Source organism: Prionailurus viverrinus, chromosome C1, assembly GCF_022837055.1.
Source record: "Prionailurus viverrinus isolate Anna chromosome C1, UM_Priviv_1.0, whole genome shotgun sequence".
NCBI classification, from domain to species: Eukaryota; Metazoa; Chordata; class Mammalia; order Carnivora; family Felidae; genus Prionailurus; species Prionailurus viverrinus.
Genome location: NC_062568.1, coordinates 39,718,233 through 39,744,398, shown reverse-complemented (window position 1 = coordinate 39,744,398; position 26,166 = coordinate 39,718,233). Strand labels below are relative to the sequence as shown.

The 26,166-nt window shown below is 39.0% G+C and overlaps 1 protein-coding gene across 6 annotated transcripts in view; it reads left to right on the top strand.

Moving 5' to 3' along the window:
• The window catches only part of CC1H2orf88 (chromosome C1 C2orf88 homolog), a 70,569-nt gene that overhangs the window by 14,588 nt on the left and 29,815 nt on the right, over nucleotides 1–26,166 (top strand). For 4 of the 6 annotated variants that reach the window (XM_047869107.1, XM_047869105.1, XM_047869106.1 and 1 more), the window contains one exon: nucleotides 10,525–10,748. The exons of 1 other annotated variant lie outside the window; for it this stretch is intronic. The gene's annotated coding sequence lies outside the window, so the exon portion shown is untranslated. Of the gene's footprint in view, nucleotides 1–10,524; nucleotides 10,749–19,105; nucleotides 19,310–26,166 lie in introns of all 6 variants that reach the window. One more of the 6 variants, XM_047869104.1, reaches the window with a different exon arrangement.

Here is a 26,166-nt window from a genome sequence, read left to right as displayed (position 1 = left end):
ATCTACAAATATGTGGCTTTTATTTTTCCAACTGTTACACCTTTAATTATCTGTGGTATTGGAGTTATTGGACAATCAATTAGACAATATGAAGTAGTAGTGGTGATTGTGGACATCTTTGTCTATTTCCTGACTTTGTGAGAAACATCTCCAGTATTTCTCCATTAGGAAATATGCTAGCCTTAGGGCTGATATAAAATATGTATAAGCATATAAAGGAAGTTTTCATCAACTCTTATTTTGAGTTCTTTTTAAAGAATCTAGAGTAGATTTGATTTTTATCAAATGCCTTTTCAACAGCTATGTACATGAACAGAATTTTTCTCCATGGATACTTTAATATGTTATAACACATTAATATATTTTGTACTGTTGAGCCATTCTTGTGCAAGTGGTGGGGAGGAAACCCATTTGATTATGATCCATTATTCTCTTAATGTTTGTTAATAATTTATTATCTTTTTCAATTGATATTCAACAGTAAAATTGATCATCTTTTTTTGCAATTTATCAGGTTTTCGTATCAAAGTCATAATTTGTAAAATAATCTGGAAGTTTTCACTTTTCTAATATCTGGGACAGTTTAAATAGCATTAGAATTACCTATCTCTAAAGATTCCTTTGTGAGACAAGACAATGGTACTTTTTAGGGGTGGAATACACATTTGCAACATACAAAAGCAACAATTAGTTTGCAACCACTTCTTTAGGCTTTTCCTCAATTCTAACACACAATTTTAGTATTAGTGTTTAACCTTGGTATTCTTAACTATACTTACGCTACTACAACCTAATTCATCTATTTCAATGGAAATTGAGCTCTGAAGAATTTCCAAATCTTCTGGGGTTTTAGTTGATTACATTTTCCTGAAACATTATCCATCTTATCCAGGTTTATTTACTTTCTAGAGTTGTATGCAGTAACTTCTTAATCCTCTTTGTTTCTGTGATTATTTCCATCTCTTCATATCTTTTTTTTTTAACCGTTTGATCTATTTTGGATTGGAAAGTATATTAAAGTGTTCTATTTTTAGTGCGTTTCTCTTTCTCCTTGTATATTCTATAGCTTTTACTTCATGAGAGTTATTGCTAAGTTATTTGGTACATAGATATTCATATCATATCTTCCTTGTCAATTCTTCCCTTTAGCATTGAGGTCTTTTAAAATTGCTTTTTGGTTTGGATTATGTATTCATACATATCAAAACCATGGTCCATATTTTCTTTTTGTTCGTATTTGCTCATCCTTTTTAAAAAATGTTTTTATTTATTTATTTTGAGGGGGATAGAGAGAGGATCCCAAGCAGGCTCCATTCTGTCAGTGCAGAACCCCACGTGTTGCTTGATGTCATGAACCATGAGATCATGACCTGAGCCAAAATCAAGAGTCAAATCCTTAACCAACTGAACTACCTGGGCACCCCTCATCCTTTTATTTTTATCTTTACTGAATTGCATTGCCTTAGGAGTATATTTTGTTTAGGGCTGAGTTTTGCTTTACAATAGCAGTAGGACTTGTATCATGCACACAAACCTCAAAAGTCACATTTTCTTATGTTCCACTGGCCAAAGCAAGTTATACAGTTGAGTCTGGATTTAAGGGGTGGAGAAATAAACTCCACTCTCAGGGAGAAGTTGTAAAATACTGTGGTGATTTGAGCAGAGACTTAGTCCACTCCAGGCAACAAGATAGACTGCCCATGTGGGAGCTAATGGGGATTGGAGAAGAGATATATACCTGCAGGCAGATCTCCCACCTGAGACCCTTTTTCCAAGGCTTATTTAAGGATCCATACAAGTATTAGAAGAGAAAGCCAACATTTGAACATGTTCACAGTTCATTGATGGACACTCAGTGTTAGTCACAGAAGCAGGGACTCACAACACTGTAATTTGCCCCAGTCCAGGAAAGAGACATTTTTCTTTCTTCTCTCTACAAATACAGAAGAGCTAGAAAGAGGCTGAGGCAGTTTCTGGGAGCCAGAGCCTTGTCTGTCCTTCTCACTCTAAGCTGACAGAGCCATAGTTTTAACCTAAGTTAAGGGAGGATGGGAGAAAAACTAAACAATCCAAATTATGTATTTGTGATAACTGGAAATGACTGAATGACTGTAGAATCAGGCCAAGATCATTGAAGGAGCCTCTCCACAACAGAAAAGAGAAATTTTTTTTTTTTTTTTTTTAATTTTTTTTTTTCAATGTTTATTTACTTTTTGGACAGAGAGAGACAGAGCATGAACGGGGGAAGGGCAGAGAGAGAGGGAGACACAGAATCGGAAACAGGCTCCAGGCTCTGAGCCATCAGCCCAGAGCCCGACGCGGGGCTCGAACTCACAGACCGCGAGATCGTGACCTGGCTGAAGTCGGACGCTTAACCGACTGCGCCACCCAGGCGCCCCAGAAAAGAGAAATTTAACAGAGCACAGAGAAGAGATTGAGGAAAAGAAACAAGAAGCAGAGATGGAAAACAAAGGAGAAAATGTGGCATAACTAATAAAGCAAGGTACTCAAGGAAATCGAAAGGGTTGGCTGGAGTTAATATAGCCTGGTCTTCAATAGGAAGAAACAAATTTCATCCTCCAAGAATGGAGGAAAAGCTGTTAAGAATGGGTATGAATACAGGTGATTATGCATACAGGAGTCTGGAAAGCTGATAACCTCAATTCTCTTAATGAAGTAGGAAGTGAGGATGTCTGATGAGAATAAGGACAGCTTGAACAGTGAGGAAAATTTATAATGTTCACTGAATGAAATACTGGGGTCGGAATTGACCTAAGGTGGTAAACAAAAGTAAATTACCTTTTTTCTCTGCTAGCAACAAGTTATAAAAGAGAAAAAAAACCCCAAAAGGCCATCTAAAAAAATAAAATGTTATATAAAGGCATCAAGGGGTGCCTGGGTGGCTCAGTCAGTTGAGCGTCTGACTTTGGCTCAGGTCATGATCTCGCGGTCTGTGAGTTCGACCCCGTGTAGGGCTCTGTGCTGACAGCTCGGAGCCTGGAGCCTGCTTCGGATTCCGTGTCTCCCTCTCTCTCTGCCCCTTCCCCACTCATGCTCTGTCTCTCTCTCTGTTAAAAATAAATAAACATTAAAAAAATTTTTTTTATTAAAAAAAGACATCAAACAATATGTCTTTAGATAGAAAGATACAATATGAAAAAACTATGAATTCTCCCCAAATTAAGGAAATGTAATATAATTGTAATTTAAATTTGACTAATATTTGGGAGGAATTGGCTAAAGTGATCTTAAAGTTTATGTGAGATAATACATGAATATAAGACTCATGAGGAATGATTAGCCTTACAAGATTAAAACATATCACAACCTCCTTATATTGGCTTCGGTTTGGGCTTAGTAAGAGACAAGTCAGAGGACAGAAGAGAGAGAGCTCAGAAATAGATTCCAGTACATGTGGGTATTTGATATGTAACAAAAATGGTATTTCAGTTAAAAGGGATAAGATGGGTTATTTTTAAAATGGTGCTGGGGCGCCTGGGTGGCGCGGTCGGTTAAGCGTCCGACTTCAGCCAGGTCACGATCTCACGGTCTGTGAGTTCGAGCCCCGCGTCGGGCTCTGGGCTGATGGCTCAGAGCCTGGAGCCTGTTTCCGATTCTGTGTCTCCCTCTCTCTCTGCCCCACCCCCGTTCATGCTCTGTCTCTCTCTGTCCCAAAAATAAATAAATGTTGAAAAAAAAAAATTTAAAATGGTGCTGACCTAACAGTGTATTCATCTGGAAAAGAGTATTTCAAGAAGTTCCAGGTTGATTAAAGAAAAGAAGGAAAAAATAATAGGTTTCATATGCAAGAAATATTCCTCAAGTTGTTGATTAACCGAGATAGGACTTAGAAGCTATGAAAGAAAATACACACATAATTTAAAAATTTAATCCATTTAAAAAGGATTAAACATCAACCAAAAGGAAGTGAACGTTGTGCTTCAACATAAACTTAACTTTAAAAAAAGAAGCAATGGGGGGTTCCTGGGTGGCTCAGTTGGTTGAGCATCTGACTCTTGATTTCGGCTCAGGTCATAATCCCAGGATCATGGGCTCAAGCCCTGAATTGGGCTCTGTGCTGAGTGGGGAGCCTACTTAAGATTCTCTTTTTATCCCTCAGCCCCTTTCCCCCACTTGTGCTCTCTCTCTCTCTCTCTCTCTAAAATAAATAAATCAATCAATCAGGGTGCTTGGGTGTATCAGTTGGTTGAGCATTGGACTCTTGATTTGGGCTCAGTTCGTGATCCCAGCATTGTGGGATAGAGCCCCAAGAGCCTCATGTTGGGCTCCATGCTGAGAGTGAAGCCTTCTTAATATTCTCTCTCTCCCTCTGCCCCTCCCCTTCTTGTGCTCTCTCTCTCTTTAAAATTAATTAATTGATTAATTTAAAAAAGAAAGAAAAACCCAAATAAGTTTCAATAATAATAATAATAAAATTTAAAAGGAAATCATAACTTAGGGAAATGACCTGAAATATATGATAGAGGTTTAAGCTATATAAAAAGTACTTACAAATGGATAAAAACACAAATAGCCAAAAAGAAAAAACGGGCAAATGAGATTGGGAGAAAGCAAATCCAAGAGGTCACTAAACATGAATTCATGCCCAACTTTGCTACGAGTTAGGGAAATGCAAATAAAATAACATCAATATATTACTGCATAGCCATTAGATGAGCAAAAGTGAAAAGGGGAAGTACCTCTTGCTGAAGACATTCAGGGAAAGGGTACTTTCTTGTATGCAGAAATGGTAACTGTTTCAGCCTTTTTAAAAAGAAATATGACTTAGCCATTGAAATTAATAATATATTTATCTCTCCCACTCTCAGGATCCTGTCCCATGGAAATAAAATCAGTGCTAGATGAGATCTACATACAATTATGTGTGTTGTATCACTGTTTGTAATAGTCAAAGACTGAAAACAAAGTAAATGCCCCTCAGTTGGTGAGTGACTAAGTCATGATGGCACCCCCACATCATGTAGTATTATGCAGCCATTAAAAGAAGTAAATAAGATTCTTAAGAAGCATGTGCCCTGAGCTAGGAACTCATTTGGTCCTTACAACAACTTAGTAGGTGGTGGTAATTTTACAGGTAAGAAAACTAAAACACAATTTTTTAAGTTACCCAAGGCCTCACACATCTGTATTCAAAATTACTATATTTTTTCCTTATGCCAAGATCACCTCCAACATTAAACAGTTACTTGGAGAAATTTTCATAACACTGTGTAGTACAAAAATATTAACATAGAGAAGCATATATAATGAGATATTATTATTATAAAAACAAATGACCACCTAAATTTTGTTAACATATACATACACATGCACACACACACACCACACAGCATGCTATATATCTAGAATATATTTGTGTACTAGAAAAAGTAAGAACCGCTACACATGAGGTTGTTAACCTTATTCCTTATGGAAGAAGCATATTTACTATTCATAGTAAAAAAATTATGTAAGCTGTAATCCCAAGAGCTATTTATGAAAGAATGACTTTCTGAGGGGAAGAGTGGATTCTACATGAGTTTTACGTTCACCTTGGCTTTTTTATTTTTTAATTGTATATATTTTTTATTTATTTTACTTATTTATTTATTTATTTTCTCAATATATGAAATTTATTGTCAAATTGGTTTCCATACAACACCCAGTGCTCATCCCAAAAGGTGCCTTCCTCAATGCCCATCACCCGCCCTCCCCTCCCTCCCACCCCCCATCAACCCTCAGTTTAATTGTATATATTTTTTAATTAGAATGCCTGATTGAGGGAAGAGAAAGCTATATTCATTGGGGGGGGAAAATCTAAGTTAATGGGGATATAACAATAATACATCTATAAAGACACCTGAAGATTATTTCCACACATCTCTAGAACTTAAAAAGTTAATGCTAACAAGAGAAAGTATAGGGATAGTATACAAGACTTAATGTGTAAGACTCTAAATATCAGGTCATGAAAGAACAGTTTTTTAGCAGAAGTTAAATTTACTCTACATTTTAGAATGTAAGCAGACCCTTCAAATAAGCAGTTTCATTTTAAAAATTGGATGCCATACTATTTTTTACACTAATTAATTTGAAGCAACTTAAACACTGTTTCACTTATTGAACAGAAACCAGTAAGAAATTATTTTTATAATTCTATATAAATACTTACATATTTTAGATGAGTTCTATTATACACAAACTATAATCACATTACTTTTAACATTATTGATAAAATTATAAATTCTTGAGGTGATCCACAGTCTCATATTATCACTAAGAAGTTTATCTTTTTGATTCTATTCAACATGGACAAGATCACCTCCAACATTAAGCAGTCACCAGGTGGAAAGAAAGGGTGAACGCAGGCCCTGAAGTTCCCGCTGAACAAGGGAAAGTGACATAAGAGGCTGACATAAAAAAGCGATGAAGTGTAGCAGAGAGTATGAACACAGGGCAAAGGCCTTAAGAAGCAGGGAAATGCTCATGTTGGCAGACAGGAGTGGGCCGGAGAATTTTATTCATTTTGCAGGAGAAAGCTTATCCTCAGGGGAGGGCCAGGATTCCCATTGGGCCTGGAGAGGTTTCTAGGACAAGATGAGGGTATAGAAGCTTGAGGAAAATGGGATTAAGATTCTCAGGGCTGCAGTGAAAGGGGCTGAGGTAAAGCATAACGGTGGGATTTCACCAGAGCTGAGAAACAAAGGTGTAAGGGAACTAGAGAAGGGAGGTGGTCCAAGTTGTGATGAAGTACTTGGCTTCCTCCCTGCACACGATAGGCCTCCACCCAGTTTGGTACAAATTCTACTGGTGCTGTAGCTGCCTAAGATTACCATGTGGTCTGACCTGTCTTGGGGTCTTGTGTACAAGGGCCTTTGACAGTAGTGGAGCCAAAGGGCAAGACCTCCTAGGGGGTCATGCAAGTTCTAGATGAGTCTGTTGTGCTGAGTTGTTGTATTCTCACTTCTATACAAATCACTATCAATGGCATTTTTGTGAGTATAAAATATTCACTCTTTGATCAGTATCTGGAGAACTTAGATGCTTTTCATCAAATTCAGGACGTGCCCTATTCCGCTTTGGGAAGCGGTGCTGCTAGAGTGGCACAGTTCCGTCATATTTGGCTGGGAGTGGGACTCATTTCTTTGATGATCCTTTGTTTTGTGAAGCGTGGTGTTCCAAGTTCTCTTTCCCTGAGGCCTAGGCTGATGACTGCTTTGTAACCACATTCCTCTAGCCAACATGAAATAAAGTAATAGAGCTTGCCAATAACATTCAATTATCTCAGATTGAGAGATCACTTACAGAAAAAAAGCTGAATTCAGTGACTCACAAAACCAGACTCTTGGCATATATGGAAGGAGAAAATGTCAAGGAAGTCAGTGAAGAAAAATGCAAAAAGGTTCAAGTTGTAGTAATCCATTCTAAAAAGCCATTGTTGGCCCCCTGAACTTCTGTTCTTTAACTTCTGAAACCACTGCCTTTATCTGAAAACATTAAGCTGCTATGAACTAGAATTTGCCAATGCCAAACTGGAAATCATTTATGGGTTTTGAATTTCATTGCAAATAAAACTTTATTAAACACTTCCTTTTAATATTCCAATTTAAAGTTGAGAGTCGACACCATTCTTTAGATCCAGGCAGCTACACTGGCAGTTCATTTTTGGGTTTCTTTTTGTTCATTTTTGAAGATGTAATTATGAACTTTTTGAGGACAATCATGGAGTATTTGATCTTCTCATGGATCTGGTTTTGATGCGACTTTCAATCTCAGGTTACTTTGATCTTTTTGGTTTGTTTCTTAAGTTGCTTTGCAAGCATCTACATATTCAAAGGCCTCAGAGTAGGTTAAGCTAATGGTCATTTATGAACTGCCTTTAGATATTGTTCCATTATCACCATGCTCTATTCCTATCCAACTTTTCCCACTTGCCTTGATGGCACAAGAAGAAGGGTTTTTTTTTTAAGTCACGGTCATAGGCATATATGTTCATGTTACTCCTGGAGGATCCCCCACCTCAAAATGCCAAGCTCAAAGTATTGGGTTCTTGGTCTTTTTTTTACAATTCTTATGAAAATTGCATAGCTTACCATAGCTTATGCTGAAAGAACATACTTTGAAATTTGTTTTCTCCAGTGATATTTACAAGGTATGATTAAATAAAACTTGTGTGTTGACTTACGGAATGGGAAACAAATTAGAATTTTAGGGCATACTTCTTTCTCATTTAATGCAAGTATGACTAGACTTTTGTGTTTGACCCACACTGACGAGGCAAAGTGACAAGAAGGCAAATGTTTTATGTAATTTTTAGCTATCTTTCTTCATCTGGGATTTTTAAAAAGAGAAATAGGCTTTGAAAAATTAAAGATATTAAATAATAACCACAAAAGGACTGTAGCATGAGGAATGTCTGATTCCAAGTTAGGTAAAGTGTATAAATTCCATGAACAGCTTTTAATTCTTAATAAACAGTGAAATCTTCAAATGATGCCACACATCCATTTGCAGTTATGTAAAAATCTAGTCATACTTGCTTCAGATCAGAAAGAAATGTATTATATTCCAGATTGTTTCCGTAAATGGAACCGTGGTTTCATTCAGTTAAATTCTATAAATTTATAGCCAATAGTTATAGAAAAATTCAATACTATTTCATGTTATGTGAAGTCAAAGTCATATGATTGAACTGTATATGAATAAGAACCACTACATAAAGTATGAGTATGTATTTACTGTAAAATATATAAAATATTGAAAGGAAATATATTGAAAAAACAGTAAGAAGTTTTATCTTTTGAATAACATACTTATTTTTTATTATGTTTAATCTTTTATGTTATTTTTTAATGTTTATTTATTTTTAAGAGGTGGGGGAGGAGCAGAGAGAGAGGGAGACAGAGGCTTGTGCTGACAGCACCGAGCCCGATGTGGGGCTCAAACTCACAAACCGTGAGATCGTGACCTGAGCTGAAGTCAGATGCTTAACCGACTGAGCCACGCAGGCACCCCCTTTTTTTTTAAGTAAGCTCTATGACCAGCGTGGGGCTTGAATTCACAACACTGAGGTCAAGCATCCCATGCTCTACAGACTGAGCCAACCAGGCACCTCTATTCTGTTTAATCTTGAAAGAACTAATGGTTAGAATTAATTTAGCTCTGGTCAATCACTAATAGCCTTCAATGAAACCTAATAAAATACTGATATATGAAGAATGCTAAAATGTAACTTGATAGTTGGTCTTGATTCATAGATAAGCAAATAGTTTTTTCTAAGAGACCTGAAATTTTTTGAAGCTTCCCAATTATTTAGGGATAAAACCAGGGCTTTAACTCAAGTCTCTTGATTACTAGATTTATAATTAAATTAAACATTTTCTCAAAAATAATACATGATGAAAAAGTGAATGCAAATATGAGAGGGAAAACTATTTAATCAATCGTCAGTGGTTTTCTGAGTTCCCAACCCATCTTCTGTTTTTAAAGGGTAATTTTCTGATGCTGTTTTTTGTAGTTGGAGGTAATTCTAAAATAGGCCACGTATTCTGCTTTTCTCATTTTTGCTTAAGTTGTGGAGGGAACAGCTACATATCCAGAGTCGTCTATCAGTCTTGTCAGCTATGCAGGACTGAGCCAGCTGTAGAGAAGAAACTCAATTTTAGCTGCTGTTGAAAAGAAACTTCCACTAATTTCAGTACCAGTGCCAGTGCTTGAAGGAAGACTTTACACAAAAAAATCCTTGCCTCCAGAAATTATCAGTAACACTTTCTATTAACTTGTCACCGTGCTTGCCTTTATCAGCTCTGCATGGATGGCCCAATATGATTGAACCCAGAATGCAGTTTGTACCAGTCTTTAAAAGGCATTTCTTTACTCTATCCAAATGGCATACCTACTAATTTAATGGACATTCCATCTAAAATTATACTAGATTTTTTTTTCATAACACATCTGGGCTTCCTAGGCCTATAATCTAAACAAGTAGCAAGTGTTCTGCAGGCATAATCATTCATTTTTTTTACTTTTGCCATGTCCTTTTAATAGAGAGATCTGTCAGACTCACTATATGACAGAATATTAGTTCTTTGTTTGGGGGGGGGTTTATTTTTTTTTTTTTAACCTTTCATCAACCTTTGATTCCTGGAGCAGGAATCAGTTATGAGATAAAATGTAACAGTTCAATACAGACAGTCCCCCCACGGCTTTACAGATGGTTATGCAGAAGCAGAGCTGAGCAGTGGAAGTATTCTCTTGTATTTGCCAGTGCATTGAAATAGGAATAGATTCTGGATTTACTCTTGGATAAACAGGTTACTTTTTGTTTGTTTGTTCAGCTGCCAAAAAGTAAAGACCTATAATCAGATGATAGGAGTTTATTATTCAGAACCAGGAGTGACCTTAGAAGACTATTAGTTGTACTCTCTAATCACAGCCAGAAAGAAAGAAGATGGTATTAGTTCAACTATTCCAAACCAAGGATTTTAGTTTTGGTAGACATCTTACCAATATTACTCTCCTCAGCCACTCTAGGCAATGAAGTAGTTGGGACAAAAATGGAGTGAAAATCTTGGGAAGGAAATAAGCCCTAAATACGGAACATTGACATGGAAGAGAAACTTGTCATTAAAACTCCATGAAAAGAAGCTTTGGAAAAGACCAAAGAATTGCGAATAGAGCTACAAAGACAACATCTGAGAGAAACAAGTTTTACTACAATCTCTACTACTACATTTATGACTACTGAGGTAAGGTGGTAAGGCTTTATGCCTTTTGTTTTCTTCATCAGTAAAACTGGAAGAATAATATCCCCATGTTCACTTACCAGGAAAATCCAAGCTGACTATCCAAGAACCTTGATTAAGATTTATCAATAATAAATAAATTAAAAACACTTCAGTTCTGATAGACATATCAGAGGATTCCTTTGGAGTTTCCTTAAGATGTTGGGTACATGGGAGCATTTATAGGAGGCATTTTAAAGAAGATATTTATGGCACTGGGTACTGCCCATCAGAGTTGATGGATTAGGAGAGGTATAAGAGGAATGCTGCCTGGAACTGCGGCCAGATTTAATAGGCCATTGTGTGAACAACTGAGACTTTAGACTCAGGCGTGGGTTCAAATTCAAGTTCTAGCTTCCATTTCCTCATATTTAAAACAGAAATTATACATACTGCAAAGTGTTATTGTGAGGATTAAATGAGATAGTGTGTGGAAGGCCATTGTGGCTCCCAGCACATAGTGGGTGCTCAGTAAATAGTCATTATCATTGTTACCTCTAAGTTATAGTAGCTCCCTATTTCCTCAAGCAACGTTATCAGTTAAGTGAAATATCACAAGCCATAAAATATCCCCATGTGGATAGACTGTTGCTTATATTGAATCAGCTAGAATTCTTCCTTGCATACCAATTAATACATGTGGTAGTAGACTTGCTTGTTTTAAGGAAAAAATCTTTAAAAGATGACAAACTGCTTCCTTAGCAACAAATATAGCAGGGCTCTCTCTGGCCTTGTACAGGGCACACACAGTAAGACATCAAGATGATGCCTTAGTGTTGGAATGGATGCAGTCCAAAGGCCAGCTCACATGTCTTCATATTGTAAAATAACTCCTAAGTTATAGAATCTTGGCTTTGGAGAAATTTCCTTAGAAGATATAGAATTTTACTATTCCTTTTAAAAATCTTCATGCTATGTTCCAGATAGATTACCTAACTTCTGGTTTAAGAGGAAGCCCACAAACCATTCTGTCCTGTTGTAAACTTTAACCAATAGAAAGTCCTTTCTTTTTTTTTTTAATATGAAATTTATTGTCAAATTGGTTTCCATATAACACCCAGCGCTCATCCCAACAGGTGCCCTCAATGCCCATCACCCACCCCCCCCCACCCCCCCGCATCAATCCTTAGTTTATTCTCAGTTTTTAAGAGTCTCTTATGGTTTGGCTCTCTCCCTCTCTAACTTTTGTTTTTTCCATCCCCTCCCCCATGGTCTTCTGTTAGGTTTCTCAGGATCCACATATGAGTGAAAACATATGGTATCTGTCTTTCTCTGTATGACTTATTTCACTTTGCATAACACTCTCCAGTTCCATCCACGTTGCTACAAAGGGCCATATTTCATTCTTTCTCATTGCCCCATAGTACTCCATTGTGTATATAAACCACAATTTCTTTATCCATTCATCAGTTGATGGACACTTAGGCTCTTTCCATAATTTGGCTATTGTTGAAAGTGCTGCTATAAACATTGGGGTACAAGTTCCCCTATGCATCAGCACTCCTGTATCCCTTGGGTAAATTCCTAGCAGTGCTATTTAGAAAGTCCTTTCTTAATTAAATCCAGATCTGCCTCCCATGATTTTTTCCTGGTGGTTCTTCCCACGAGAGCAATGTAGATTAATCCCCTCACCCATGTGAATACCCCTCAGATATCTATTCTAATACCCCTAAATTCTTGAATAAACATCTTAATGTTTAATAATTTTTATATTAAAGCTAAGTATTTGCTAAATATACTTTGAAAATGGGAATAATAAAATTTTTTATCTAGAATTTTTATCCAGAATCTCCACATTTCCAGGAGGGAAGCTGTACTATTTTGATCAAACTGGAACATTATTTTTAACAACCATGGTATTCAGACAATGGATAATGAGTCATAATGAAAGGCACATATGCCCTAAGTAAAAAACATATAATACAATATGATGTCTGAAATAATAAATTTTGGAGCAATGATTGTAGTATTTACCTGGTTTTAAATGTCTTATACCCACATTGTAATCAAATGAAGTTGGCCCCATCTCAGTGCCAGAAATGGTTGTCCAAATAAACATGGTTAAAGACTTAAAGAAGCTCAGACCCATGGATCTAAGTAGTAATGTTTTCCTCTGTTTAAAGTGAGATGAAATCATAGTAAGCACCACAGCAGAGTAAGAATGTTCAATTCAGCAAACATTTAATACCTTCCATATGCCAGGCACCAGAAATAAGTACATAGAATACATAAAGTACACAGTTCCTGTCCTCAAGATGTTTACAATACAGGGAGAGGACAAATATAGGTCACCATTAAAGACAGCAAAATAGTTTTTAAAAATAATCTTATTATTAGATTATTAAAAATAATCTAATTTATTTCCAGACATTTCTACCTCTTGGGGGGGGGGGGGGAGTATTAAATTTACTTATACAAGAGAAATAGAGCACTGATGGTGATTTAAAATAAAGACTCCAAAATATATTTAATTTAGTGTAAAGATGTTCAGACAGATCTTCCATAGGTACAAGGAGACTTATTTACTGACAAATATACATTAATAAGCTTAAAGACTGTTAACCTTAAAAATAAAACTGCCAGTTATTTTAATCAGCAAAAATGGATTTATTCAGAAATGGCAGACAATTGCAGTCGGGCACAGGCAAGCTACAGCAAAACCATAGGCAAGTCCAGAGAACAAAAGAGAGGACCGCACTTATATGGAAGAAAGAGAGGAGTTGGGAAGGCTGTTGTAAACAAAAAGTCCATGAAAACTAGGAGTTCCAAGCATAGTGGCTTTTCATTGGTTGAGTAGTGACAGTCTCTCATTGGCTGGGCTACTGCCGGTGAAGGAGGAAAGCCTTTCTTCTTCCTGCTGCTGGGGTAGTATAGTATTCAAGGTCCCTCTCCTCCTATGGAGTCTGCAATTGACAACAGTGGTAGGGCACGAGAGCTCCCCCTGCTGGTCTCCTAACTCCATTGTAAATGAAGTTTTCCTTTTATTCATTCACAATACTAAACCTGAGCATGTAGAACTTTAAGGAAAAATGAAACAAGGGAGGAGAACAAATAGGCCTATGGCACAGTCGACAACTTGTCTAATTGTTAATGAACAGAATTGGATTATATAATACATGGTCGGGAAATATTGTTCCCTAATACTCTATCTAATGCTCTGTGCTAGTTAAACTCTTATTTGAAATTTTTCCCTAGTTTGCATTGGCAGACATTTAATTGCATCTGGAGAACAAGAATGGGTCTAGTGAAGCCTGACAAACATGAGTAAAGGAAATTCTGTGAGAAAAAGTTAAACGTTTTTTCTTCAGGAAAAAAGAAGTTCTGAGGGGTGATTGGATTCTTGCCTTTCCTATAAGGAAGATAATGTAAATCACTTCTCATTTCAGTGACATAATGAATAAGACTAGAATAGCCTCAAATGAAGCTTTGAAAATTTACTTTGGGCATAAGAACTTTTAAACATATTCAGATATATATTAAAATATTAAAATGGGAAATTCTCCCAGTGGGTTTATATTGCCACTTGTTTAGCTGGTCAGGTAATCTGATAATTTGCTCTTTGATTCCGAGAAAATGTTGACCAAGCATAGGTCTTTCACAACAGTGTAATTAAGGTTTATAACAAGATTTTGAAGCCTGCTATGGCATAGGAAAAACTGGGAGTATTACATGGAGTGCAGAAAAAGTTTCAGGAGTGAAGGATGACACCATTTTCATACCTACAGCTAGTTCTTCATCAAGAAATGTGTTTATGTGTCTTGGGCTACAAAAAATTGAAGAATCAATGTGTCACTTCTGCTACTGAATTTTTTTTATAGCTTTGAATCCTAAAACCCTAGTCTAGGGCCTGACATGAAAATATGTCTGTCGCCTACTCAGAGGAGATATCTGGGTCTCTCAGCCAAATCTAAAATAGCTTAGGATGTTTAAGACATATTTTGGAGAGACCGTTTTAGCCTAAACATAAAAAATAATTCATAAAACCTGAATCAGTGAAAAGTATATGTGGGAAATAGCCTTGTTTCCAGTAACCACTAAGAAGTTGGTTCCCCCCCCCCCCCCCGCCCTGGACTAGTGGACTATTTATGAGAAATGAGGAGATACAATTTTAATTTGTATATGCATAAAATAAAAGCATTATTTTTATCTTAACATAGTTTTATTATTATGAAAATCAAAATGAGTTTTCTCATAGGTCTTATCTGTGTGCTAGTCAATCAGTTTATACCCCATGATGGTGTATCATAATGGTAATTTTTTTCTGCCTCATTTTTTATCCTTTATAAATTGTTTCTGTGACTTCCATAACTCTCTAATGACATGCATGCTCTAGTCTCTATATGAACATTCACATACTATGCCATCTACTTGTCCTGTCCTCATCACTTTGTTATCAGAAAGCAAATGAAGACATTTGATCTTTGGTGTTCTAGTAAGAGCCCCAATGGCAGGTGAGTCCTAGTGACCAGATCTCTCCTGACAGGGTCACATCATTTCACTAGTTAGAGTTCTTTTAGAGAGAAGATTCCTTCTACCTCGCTGGCATGGCCTCCCTTGCGTCTCCCAGAGATGTAAGCTCTGAGTGGTCAACCTGAAGCAGGAATGGAAGTTAGAGGTGCTCAGGGTTTAGATGGAGAAACCAGTGGAGGGAGTCAGCTACCTACCTCTCTCTGACCTGTCCAGAGTGGAAGTGTTGTAGGTGGCTGGGTTGGAAATGGGATTTCTTTACCAGGGTAAGTTACTATCTGGCATACAGTCCTCTATCCAGCTTAATACCTCTTTGCTGTTGATAGCATGGGTTCTGGGGTCAGACTGCTTGTGCTCAGATTCTAGTATTTTATTGTTACTGTTTTAATTATGCTTCCTTCCATGCCCTTCAGAAAGAAAACCCACTGCACATTTGTTAGAGCCCAGGCTCCCTCACCCTAACCACATTCAAGTTAGGCTGTCTTTGGGGTCCTTCATTTCCTCTCTCACTTTGTTCTCCAGTTTTTATTAATTTTTTTTTACATTTATTTATTTTTTGAGAGATAGAGACAGCGTGAGCAGGGGAGGGGCAGAGAGAGAGAGAGAGGGAGACACAGAATCTGAAGCAGGCTCCAGGCTGTCAGCACATCGGGCCCGAACCCACGAACCGCGAGATCATGACCTGAGCCGAAGTCTGCCGCTCAACCGACTGAGCCACCCAGGCACCCCTGTTCTCCAGTTTTTAAAAGTTTTATTTAGCACGATTTCAAAATCGTACAGTCGGCGTCACTACCAATTTGATGAGCTCCGGGTTCCCTCCTCAACCATCTTGTTCAAGCCAGGATGGGAGGATGACAGGAGAGCAGAAACACCGGGCTTTGTTTGGCTCCTAGTTCCAGGCTGCGGTGGCTTTGAGGAAAAGCCAGCCTTTTTGAGCCCCAGCAGCAGGGGGCGCTCGGTTCCTCCGAGCCATCTTAGCTCCGGCTCTTACCATATTGACCAAAGCATGACCTGCAGTCCCGAGGAGAGGCCAAGGCTCTGCTTACCTTTTGACATCCTAAGGTTGGAGGCAGGTTTCTTCTCAAAAGCACTCGGAAAAGCAGCTTCTCCTACGGCCGCAGTGAGTTCAGGGCCTGCATCCTTCCTAGTTCTGAGTGAATCAAGTACCTCTAGCAGTGGGGGTCAGCCAGCAGCCCAAATAAGGCCCCGCCAGTCTGCAGCCTGCCCGGTCCACACCACCTTAGACTTGGGGCTCTGAGTATGAGGCCAATCTGGAGAGGCAGCGCAGACAGGTGGCAAGGGCTGCTTTCGGGTTTTTCTGTGTCTTGGCCAGACCCAGGATGATGGAGGGAGAGCCTGGCTTGGGTCTGGCCAGAACAACAGCCCCTGTGACAAGTGCCACCCACAGGGAACAGGGAGGCCCAGCACAAAGCTTCCACATGACTCCATTTTTGAGACCAAACGGTCAGAGAACAACTAACATTTGGTAAAGATGATCCACTGTATCTTTTTTTTTTAAGTTTATTTTTATTTATTTTGACAGAGAACAAGTGGGGGAGGGGCAGAAAGAGAGGAAGACAGAATCCCAAGTAGGCTTTGTGCTGTCAGTGCAGAACCTGGACAGAGCAGAGCCTGATACCAGGCTCGGACTCACGAATCTAAGATCATGAATCCAGCTAAAGTCAAGAGTCCTTCACTCAGCCGAGTCACCCAGGTGCCCCAGATCCACTATACCTTTGAACTGAGTGAAAGAACAGGATGTGCGCCTAGGGAAGTTATTTCTCTTCTAGGCAAGGCCGGAGACTCTTTCCTCCCCCACTTCTGCTGGGGTAACTGGGAAGTGAAACACAAATTTCCAAGTTTCTCTTTTCTTGTCTTGAGCAGATCAAGGGCTGACGCTGAGCTCTCAGTGTGGAACCCAGAGGTCTCATGGATTATTCCAGCACTAGTTTGGTAAAGGCTTAATCAATGCTGGGAAAGAAAAAGGGCAAGTAATGAAATAGGTTAAGTGAAGAATTAGGCCTAAAGGTGGATCCTTGCATTTGATCATAATTATTTAGCATGATATGCCTGAAATACGTAGAACTAAAATTTGCTTGTATTAGTATAATCAACTTGTATACATTAAAAATTCATACATATCAGACAAATCAACATAAGTGTATTCACATTCTGTGTCAGAATGTACCCACTGCAATTCCACTAATCATTTTATCATGCAGAAAAATTACATTTCTGGGCTACTGTATTTGTATATAAAGTCACCTTAGTTAATTTAAACATAGTAGTAAGAATGCTCGGTGCACTTAAAATCTGAAAGATTCTGAGCTAGATTTTGTATAATGTGTGCTCTCAACTCCTCAGCAATCTAACTATATTCTTTCCTATGTTATATCTTTAGAGACCTAAGCTTCACGTTAGTCTACAAATTGTGGGCTTTGTAGGTTCAGGTGTTTCTTTTTCACATTTAGTTTTGCAGCTGTGAGTCTCAGGGTCCTCATCTGTAATGTGAAGGAGTCAGGTGAAGCTGTCTCTAAAGTCTCTCCAAGCATGGATTTTGCATGACCACTCCACTGTAGAACACAACTAAAATAATGGTTCTTTTGTAGTCCTCTTGGGGCTTTTACTGCTGCTAGGAATCATGCGGGGCAGATGGAGGCACCACGTGGAACGCACAGGGAAACACAACTGAATAATGGCCATGTGTTGAGAGAGTGACTTCAATAGTTTAAAGAGCGAGAAAATGGTGTTTGGCTAGAGGTGCTTTGTTTTGAGAAACAATCTTGGAAAATGTTCTTCTTGAGCATTTTGGGATGGAGACGTAGAAAATGGATGTGTACTTTTAAATGATTAAATGCTCCAAGCACTTTTGCTCTGCATGCTCACGGTGCAAACTAGTTAGGAAGGGCAGAATCCTTGGCCTAGCCCTGCAAAGTGGGGTTTGAGGTCAAAGTGGGTTTGACTGCTACGCCTGGATCTGAGCTCCAGATCGCTTAGCTGGGAAGTCTGCGGCGAGGCTTCTGCGAGTTCACCCGCTTAGCGTGGCGGGCCGAGCATCTGCTCTCCCCAAGGCAATCTCCGCCCGTCGTGCGGCGGTCTCAGAGACCATTCCCTCCTCTTACCTGGGCAGAGCCCAGAACAGTTAGCGGCTCAGGTGGTTCGGATGAGGGGCGGGGGAGGGGCAGGCAGCGAAGTGAGTTGCTTACTTCTGTTTTGTTGGAAATTTTGGGATCTAATTCCTGCTGGGGAAGCGGCAGCACTCTGGATAGTGGGAGTGAGGGCGGTGGTGTCCCGCCCCTGCCTTGTACCCGGCGCCAGCCGACGGGTCGGTGGCGGTCCTCGCAGCCTTGTACTTGCGTGCGGCCCGCAGAGGGCGCGTGCTGGAGCGGAGCACCCTTGGGTTGCCACCTGCGGGGCCCGGCTGGCCTGGTTCGGGGCGCGAACCCGCGAGGAGCGCGCGGCGGGCGCGGCGGCGGCGACGACGGCGGCTGGAGGAGGGGCCCAGAGCCCAGAGCCGTGCCAAAGGACACCCCGTCCTCCAAATGCTGCCACTTGAGTGAGGCGCGCGAGAAGGCGGCGCCGCTGGCCTTGCAGCCGGACTGCTCTGCGCTCCGCACCCCGCCGCCCTGACGCCAACCGGCGCCCCCCCCCGGGCGGCGGCTTCGGGGACCGAGCAGCGCACGCAGCCGGCCAATGCCGGATGCCTCCCCGGCCCCGCGGCCATCCCGAGGGGCGTTGGGCACGCAGCCGCCCCGGCGATGTGCTGTGTAAGTGAACACCTGGGAGGTGGGCGACCGCTGTGTGTCCGTCGGTCTTGGCTCGTCAGCTTTGCCCTTTGGGTTTTTCAATGGCAGAAACCTGGGAGTTACAGGCGACTTTAATTCAAGCAGCCCTCTCGCGGCCAGCTGCCTCGGATAGAGCCTCACGTCTCCGTCTCCTCATTGAGAAGTTAGCCCCCACCCCTTCCACCTGGTTCTGAGCCCCAAGTCCGAGGTATTGCATATCTGAGCTGCAGTTTCATTCTCCTTCCTACCTGAAGAGTGACTGAAGATTTCCAGGTAAAAGATTTGCCTATGAGCATTTAATTTGTATGCCAAACTGTCAGGCTTGTGCGCCGAATGACATGTGATGAGCAAAGTACTAGCTCTTGTGCTCTTTTAGAGCTGTGGGAGGCTGTGTCTTGGGGCGAATTATACTGCAAATGGGGGGGGGGGGATCGGAATAGATCTGTAAGATCCTTCAGCCATTAGCTCAAGGATCCGAGAAGCAAAGCGGAACAATAGGAGTTGTCTATCTTCTGTTTCCTGTCTGCCCTCTCCCCATCCTTTATGGAAATTAACATAAAATTATAAACTAGTAAATGTTCCCATTAAAGACTACATCTTTTAGGATCTTTTTAGGATCTGGTGTATGCAGTATTTACCTGAAGCAAAATTGTAATTAAGGATTCAGAGGAATAAAGAATCTACTTTTATTATGACTAAGTATAAATCACGTCAAGATCAACAGTTGAATATACCTTTTTTTTCTTTGGATGAGGTCATTTTCAAGTACTTGATAGAGCCAATATCAATATATAGATGGGAAACAATATTATTTACGTCTTCTATTTGACATGTTCAGCAAAATGATCTGGAAAAACAATTATTTCCAGTTTTTAACTCTTTTATCTTGCCATCAAACAAAAATTGCCGAAATTACCTATTAGGCTCACAATCTTATAGTAAAAGGGGTACTTTAAAATCATAGACCAACCTCTAATCCATGTTAGTATCTCCTTTGTAGCATTTCTGACACACAAGCCACATTTTCATCGAACACTTCAGTGACAGGGAACTCACCACTTTTGAGGTATCCCTTCTTTCTGTTGCCATTAATAAGGGTCTGTTTGGGGCGCCTGGGTGGTGCAGTCGGTTAAGCGTCCGACTTCAGCCAGGTCACGATCTCGCGGTCCGGGAGTTCGAGCCCCGCGTCGGGCTCTGGGCTGATGGCTCAGAGCCTGGAGCCTGTTTCCGATTCTGTGTCTCCCTCTCTCTCTGCCCCTCCCCCATTCATGCTCTGTCTCTCTCTGTCCCAAAAATAAATAAACGTTGAAAAAAAAATTAAAAAAAAAAAAAAAAAAGGGTCTGTTTACACTGAACTGACCCACTGCTTCCTTGGACCTGTTTCTCATTAGGCTTACTTTTGTCAGTAGTCCTCCACCTTGTGAAATTACATAGATAATATTTCAACAGAGAGGATCTAAAATTCATCCATCTGAAAGGAGTCTATGACCAAAAAATAGTAAAGAAATGAAAAGTCTAAAGTGGTACAGAGTTAAGAATAGAATTATTCTTAACCTATACAATTATTGTGAGGGTTAAGTGAAATAATGTTCATAAACTACTTGGTATAGCTACCTAGAAGTCAGTAAATGTTAGTTATCTTCACGAAAAAGTCATTGCTTTTATGTTTCCTTCCATACTTAAGACCTTTCTCTGTGCTGAAGATCCTTAGCCCCAAATTGAATTCAATAATTCAATCTAATCTGAACAGTGCAAAATGCAGTGAATTCCTATCTTCAAACAAAATCATCTAACACTTAATTGGCTTTTGTAATAAATACACCACAGTTGACTGAAAACCTCACCACCACCAGCCTCTCCCTCCCTCTCCCCTACCCCCAACACATTGCTATCAAAGTAGGCTTTATTAATTTTTTAATTATACACTTAAAAATGTCCTGAACATGAACAATTTTTTTTTCTCTTGTGTGACACTAAGCCTCCAATTTCCAGTTTGCTAGGTATGTTTTAGATTTGATCATGGCATTCATCATGCTAATTCTATCTTCTAGTTTTTAGTCACCTGCACATTTGGTGAGTTTGTTCACCAGACATCCAAGCCATTAATAATATATGAAACCGTTCCTTTTGCCATGGTGGCTCACCTAGAATTCTGCCTGTGTGGCACAGTAGAAGTGGCCCTGGACTTTTGGAGGCTGGTTTTAGAGCTTGATGGTGACACTTACTAGCTCTGTGACCTTGGGAAACTTATTTTCCATATCAATAACATCATATTAGTAACATCTACTTTTCAGGATGTTTATTAGAATTAAAACTCATGTACTCAAAGTACCAGATATAGACCTGCTTGGGAATGTAGTCAGCCTTGGGAGATATTGCTGAGACAAATCAATGATCAGCTGAATTCAGTTAGCACTGTCCTCCTTATTTATCAAACTATTCTAGCCTGTAGGTCAGTCTTCATTATAAGACATCATGAGAAAAAGTTTAATCAAATGCTTTGCTAAAAATAAACATCTTGAGTATTCTTAATCTATCACAAAAGTAAATGATACTAGTTTAAAAATGACTGATTCTGGGGCGCCTGGGTGGCGCAGTCGGTTAAGCGTCCGACTTCAGCCAGGTCACGATCTCTCAGTCCGTGAGTTCGAGCCCCGCGTCGGGCTCTGGGCTGATGGCTCAGAGCCTGGAGCCTGTTTCCGATTCTGTGTCTCCCTCTCTCTCTGCCCCTCCCCCGTTCATGCTCTGTCTCTCTCTGTCCCAAAAATAAACGTTGAAAAAAAAAATTTTTTTTAAAATGACTGATTCATAGTGAATTTTGAATGTCTAGTTCCTAGAAATCCCCAATCTTTTCCCTCAGAATATTCAGTTTACTGATTAAATTTTGAATTTTGCCAGAAATTAGTGTCAAACTAACTTGTCTGCAATACCTAGGGATTCAAATTTCCTTTTGTTTCAGAGTTTGAAATAAACTGGGAGAAAAGAAACTGACTGAGTCTCTGGCTTCTTGAGATGTCCCTCCTTCATGTTTTCTCATTTTGTTTTTGTTTTTAATGTTTTTATTTATTTGAGAGAGAGAGAGAGAGAGAGAGAGAGAGAGAGAGAGAGAGAGAGAGAGAGAAGGGAAGGAGTAGAGAGAGAGGGAGACACAGAATTTGAAGCAGACTCCAGGTTCTGAGCTGTCAGCACAGAGCCCAATGCAGGGCTTGAACGCACAAACCTGTAAGATCATGACCTGAGCCGAAGTCAGATGTTTAACCTACTGAGCCATCCAGGTGCCCCTTTCTTAATTTTTTTCAAAGGTTGTAATATTGCTGTGCTTCTGTATGCAGGCTTTCCCTGGAATATAATTCACCAGAAGTTGTGACTTCTTCTGCTTGTACCTAGGTTCTCTCTTAATGAGGTCTCTTCTGTCCTTTCCTGCATAAAAATCATTTGCTTTTGAGAAAGCAAAATAGTTGCTGAGCAGTTCTGTTTTCTTTTTCTACTTAATATACCATCTGCTCTTGGGTTTGGGAATTTTTTTTTTAACTGGATCCTGTCTTCCATAGTGAGTGTACTATAAACAGTATGCAGCAACTCAGTGGTGGAGAAATATAATCAATCATGACATTATAATGTTGAAAGTTTGGGAAGTAATAAATAACTCTAGTCAGTGTCTGATATAAGAAGAGCCCATACTTTAAGAATTAATTTATTCCTTATAAATTCAAAGTTGTAAAATCAAGGATGTGTTGGGGAAGAAATTTTTTCCTCTAACTTTCTAGGTTCTTTGCTGATAAATTGATATAAGATAGATTAACAGGAGGAAAAACAAATTTAACTATATCCATACAGGAGCCCCATAAGAGACCCAATAGTAAATTGGGCAATTGAGGCTTATATGCCATCCTGAGCTAGGGAATGGGATCTGGGGTTAAAGGGGGAAGAAGGGCAATTCACAGGATGATAGGAGTAGATATTTGGCAATTAGGTGTTTGATCTGTCATGTAGATAGGGAGCCTGGAGATAACTTTTACTTGAATGACCTATCTAAATTCTTTTAAATAGTTAAAGGAGAGGTCAGAGTTTTTCTTGAATTTGCTGGGTCTCAGTTGCCTTCAGCTCAAAATAATCCACATGCCAAAGTGGCCTAATTTGGATTCATGTAATCTCCCTTTCAGATGTTGTACAAGAGGCTGGAAGTAACATAAATTAGTGAAGCTGGATAGGTGTTGGATACAAGGGAGTGAGAGAGCCCTGTGAACTGGGGAGTGAATGTTCAGCTCAGAATTATTCTAATTCAGAACAGTTTAAACATTGCACTGGCCAAACAAAACACCAACCCAACACTACCATGAGTTTGTGGCCTTTGTTTTTAAGTGTGATGAAAGAAATAGAACTCTGTATAGTTCACAGTTTTACTGTCAACATCTAACACACTTTGAAGTACACGGATATTTGGTAAATAGCCAAACTTTAATTAGCATTCATTACACTCGTGGATGTAAGAACTGCTCTATGCATAATAACAAAAGGAGAAATGACTGTTGCCTTTGAGGAATATTTAATCTCATTTGGGGAGTAAGCACTTAGACATTAGACCAACTGGACATCAGTTCAAGAAGAGAATTCTGAATAAGGGTTAGAGGAATTCCAGGAAGTCTGCACAAAGAGATGGGGCTTCCCTAGCCATGAAGATAGTATGGATTTGGTTTAAGCAGGGAAGAGGGAAGGAGTGTTAGGTGGAGATAAGGGGGAGGTTGTGTGTTTCAACATAAGGGAAGCTACAAAGGAGAAAATGAGCATGGGTGTGTGTGGTAAGGAGAATAATTGACAGGACAGGAAACTTCCTTGGATTAGTTAAATTTAATAGGTAAAAAGAGGGCTTTAAAAAAATGTTTAAATTAGATGTACCTCTGCCCCCACCTCATCCCAACATCCCACTTCCACCCTAAAATACTGTACTGTCAGCTACAAAAAATAGGAACTCTGTAATGACCACATTCTTTAGGAATGTGGCATATGCATAATGAAAGAATGATCAAACTTAAAAGAGCAAAACTTTCTGAATTCTAGACCTTTTGACCTAGATTCCAAGTGGATTTGGACACCGTTTTCCCATATCTCCACGTAAGAATAATAGTTCTTTTAAGTATTCAGAAGTACATACACTACTGTCTGGAACTTAATTTAGTGCATAGTACTTAATACACTTAATTTATTATTTATGCCTCCTACTGGTTCTAAAATATTTGATTTCACTAAATAACATAAAGACTAATCTTGAATTTTTAGGGAAAGAGAAAAACTCTTTCTCAACCCTTCTAAGTTCATTGGCTGGGTCTGCAAATCAAACTGATAATAGATTAACAGGAGGAAAAAACATTTAATTACCTATGTACACATGGGGGTTCACAAAGGAATGTGCTTCAAGGAAACAGAATTGGAGACTTATATGTCATCTTAAGAAAGGGTGAAAACCATGGGAAAGAGGGTAGACAAAGGAAAAGGAGTTTGGGGCTCCTGGGTGGAGGTAAGTTATGGGAAGGTGACTAGGAAATATATGATAAATCAGGATTTGTTTTATAAGGCCTGTTAAACAGATAAGAGTTGTCTCAGGTGATGAAAATTGTCTCTGGAGTAGTTTTCCTTCTCATATAGAAGATGAAGGCACCTTTACAAAGGGAAATTTGTGTCCTGCTTTTTTGACAAAAAGGGGGGTGCAGAGAGCTTATTGCCTTTGGCTCAAAGCAACCCTTATACCATTGTGGCATGTGTTGGGATGGCAAACTCTGATCTCCTTCAAATTCATTAATGGCATTTGAGGTAAAGAAAATTTAATGATCCAGAAAAATGTCAGTTAAGATAATTTGATCTATTAAAATGACTAAAATTTAGATATTTTGGATGAACTTTGATTAGAAACTACTTATTAAAGTTCCTACTTGAGTAAGGCAAAGTCTCTACCTTCCATGAATTCATAGATGTGTGAGAGAGAGAAATATACCATCCATCCCGTGGAATGAGATGCATTCATGTTGTAATAGAATTTCACAAGAATTGACATTTTTAGGATTGTTTTTGGAGTGTATGGCTTCCACCTTTGAAGAAGATTTTGAGATTGGGGAATCTTGTGTGTTTCTTGCGGGTTGGACTTTCGTGAACAGGATTGGGACAACTGTTCAGAACAAGGGAGTGTGAGTTATCCAAAATAATCTGTTCAAATGCCAGCTTCTCTTAATAGTAGCAGAATAGCAGCTACATTTTTATAACGCTGGTTTTCCTTACTGCAATTCAAGGAGGAATTTGGGGCAGGAATTAACCTAAGTTTAGAAATGAGGATACAGAGAAGCAAAGGAAAGTCCCTGTAATCACATTGCTAATTAAATTCCTCTACCCCTATCCAGTTAAAATCCATTTGAAGACATCGCTATGAAAAATTTATTGATTTTTTTTCCTTTTTTGAGCTCTGAATATACACATTTGTTGTATGTGTATTTCTCTCCATACACCCAGTGAAGTTGAAAGAAAACTAGACTCAACACACTGATTTTGAGTAGAAAGTAATTTTGTTCAGTGGAGACCTTTTAAGTTTGGTATTTTTATGGTATCACAGAGTCATTTTTTAAATTTACTTTTAAAATTCTAATATAATTAATGTACCATGTTATAGTAGTTTCTGGTGTCCAATATAGTGATTCAATGATTTTAGAAATTACTCAGTGATCATTGTGATACAAGTACTCCTCATACCCTTACCTATTTCACCTACCCCCCCAACTCACCTCTGATAGCTATTAATTCTCTATAATTAAGAGTCTTGTTTTTTGTCTTTTTAAAAATTTCTTTGTTTTGTTTCTTAAATTCCTTATACAGTACTTTTCTTTCTGTTTTATCTCAGTATTATACCCTCTACATCTATCTATTTTGTTGCAAATGGCAAGATTTCAGTCCTTTTTATGGTTGAGTAATACTCCATTGTGTGTGTGTATGTATGTATATATATGTGTATATATATATATATATATATGTATATATATATATATATATAGTGTGTGTGTGTGTGTGTATACACAGATACATACACACCACATCTCTTTTTTTTATATGAAGTTTATTGTCAAATTGGTTTCCATACAACACCCAGT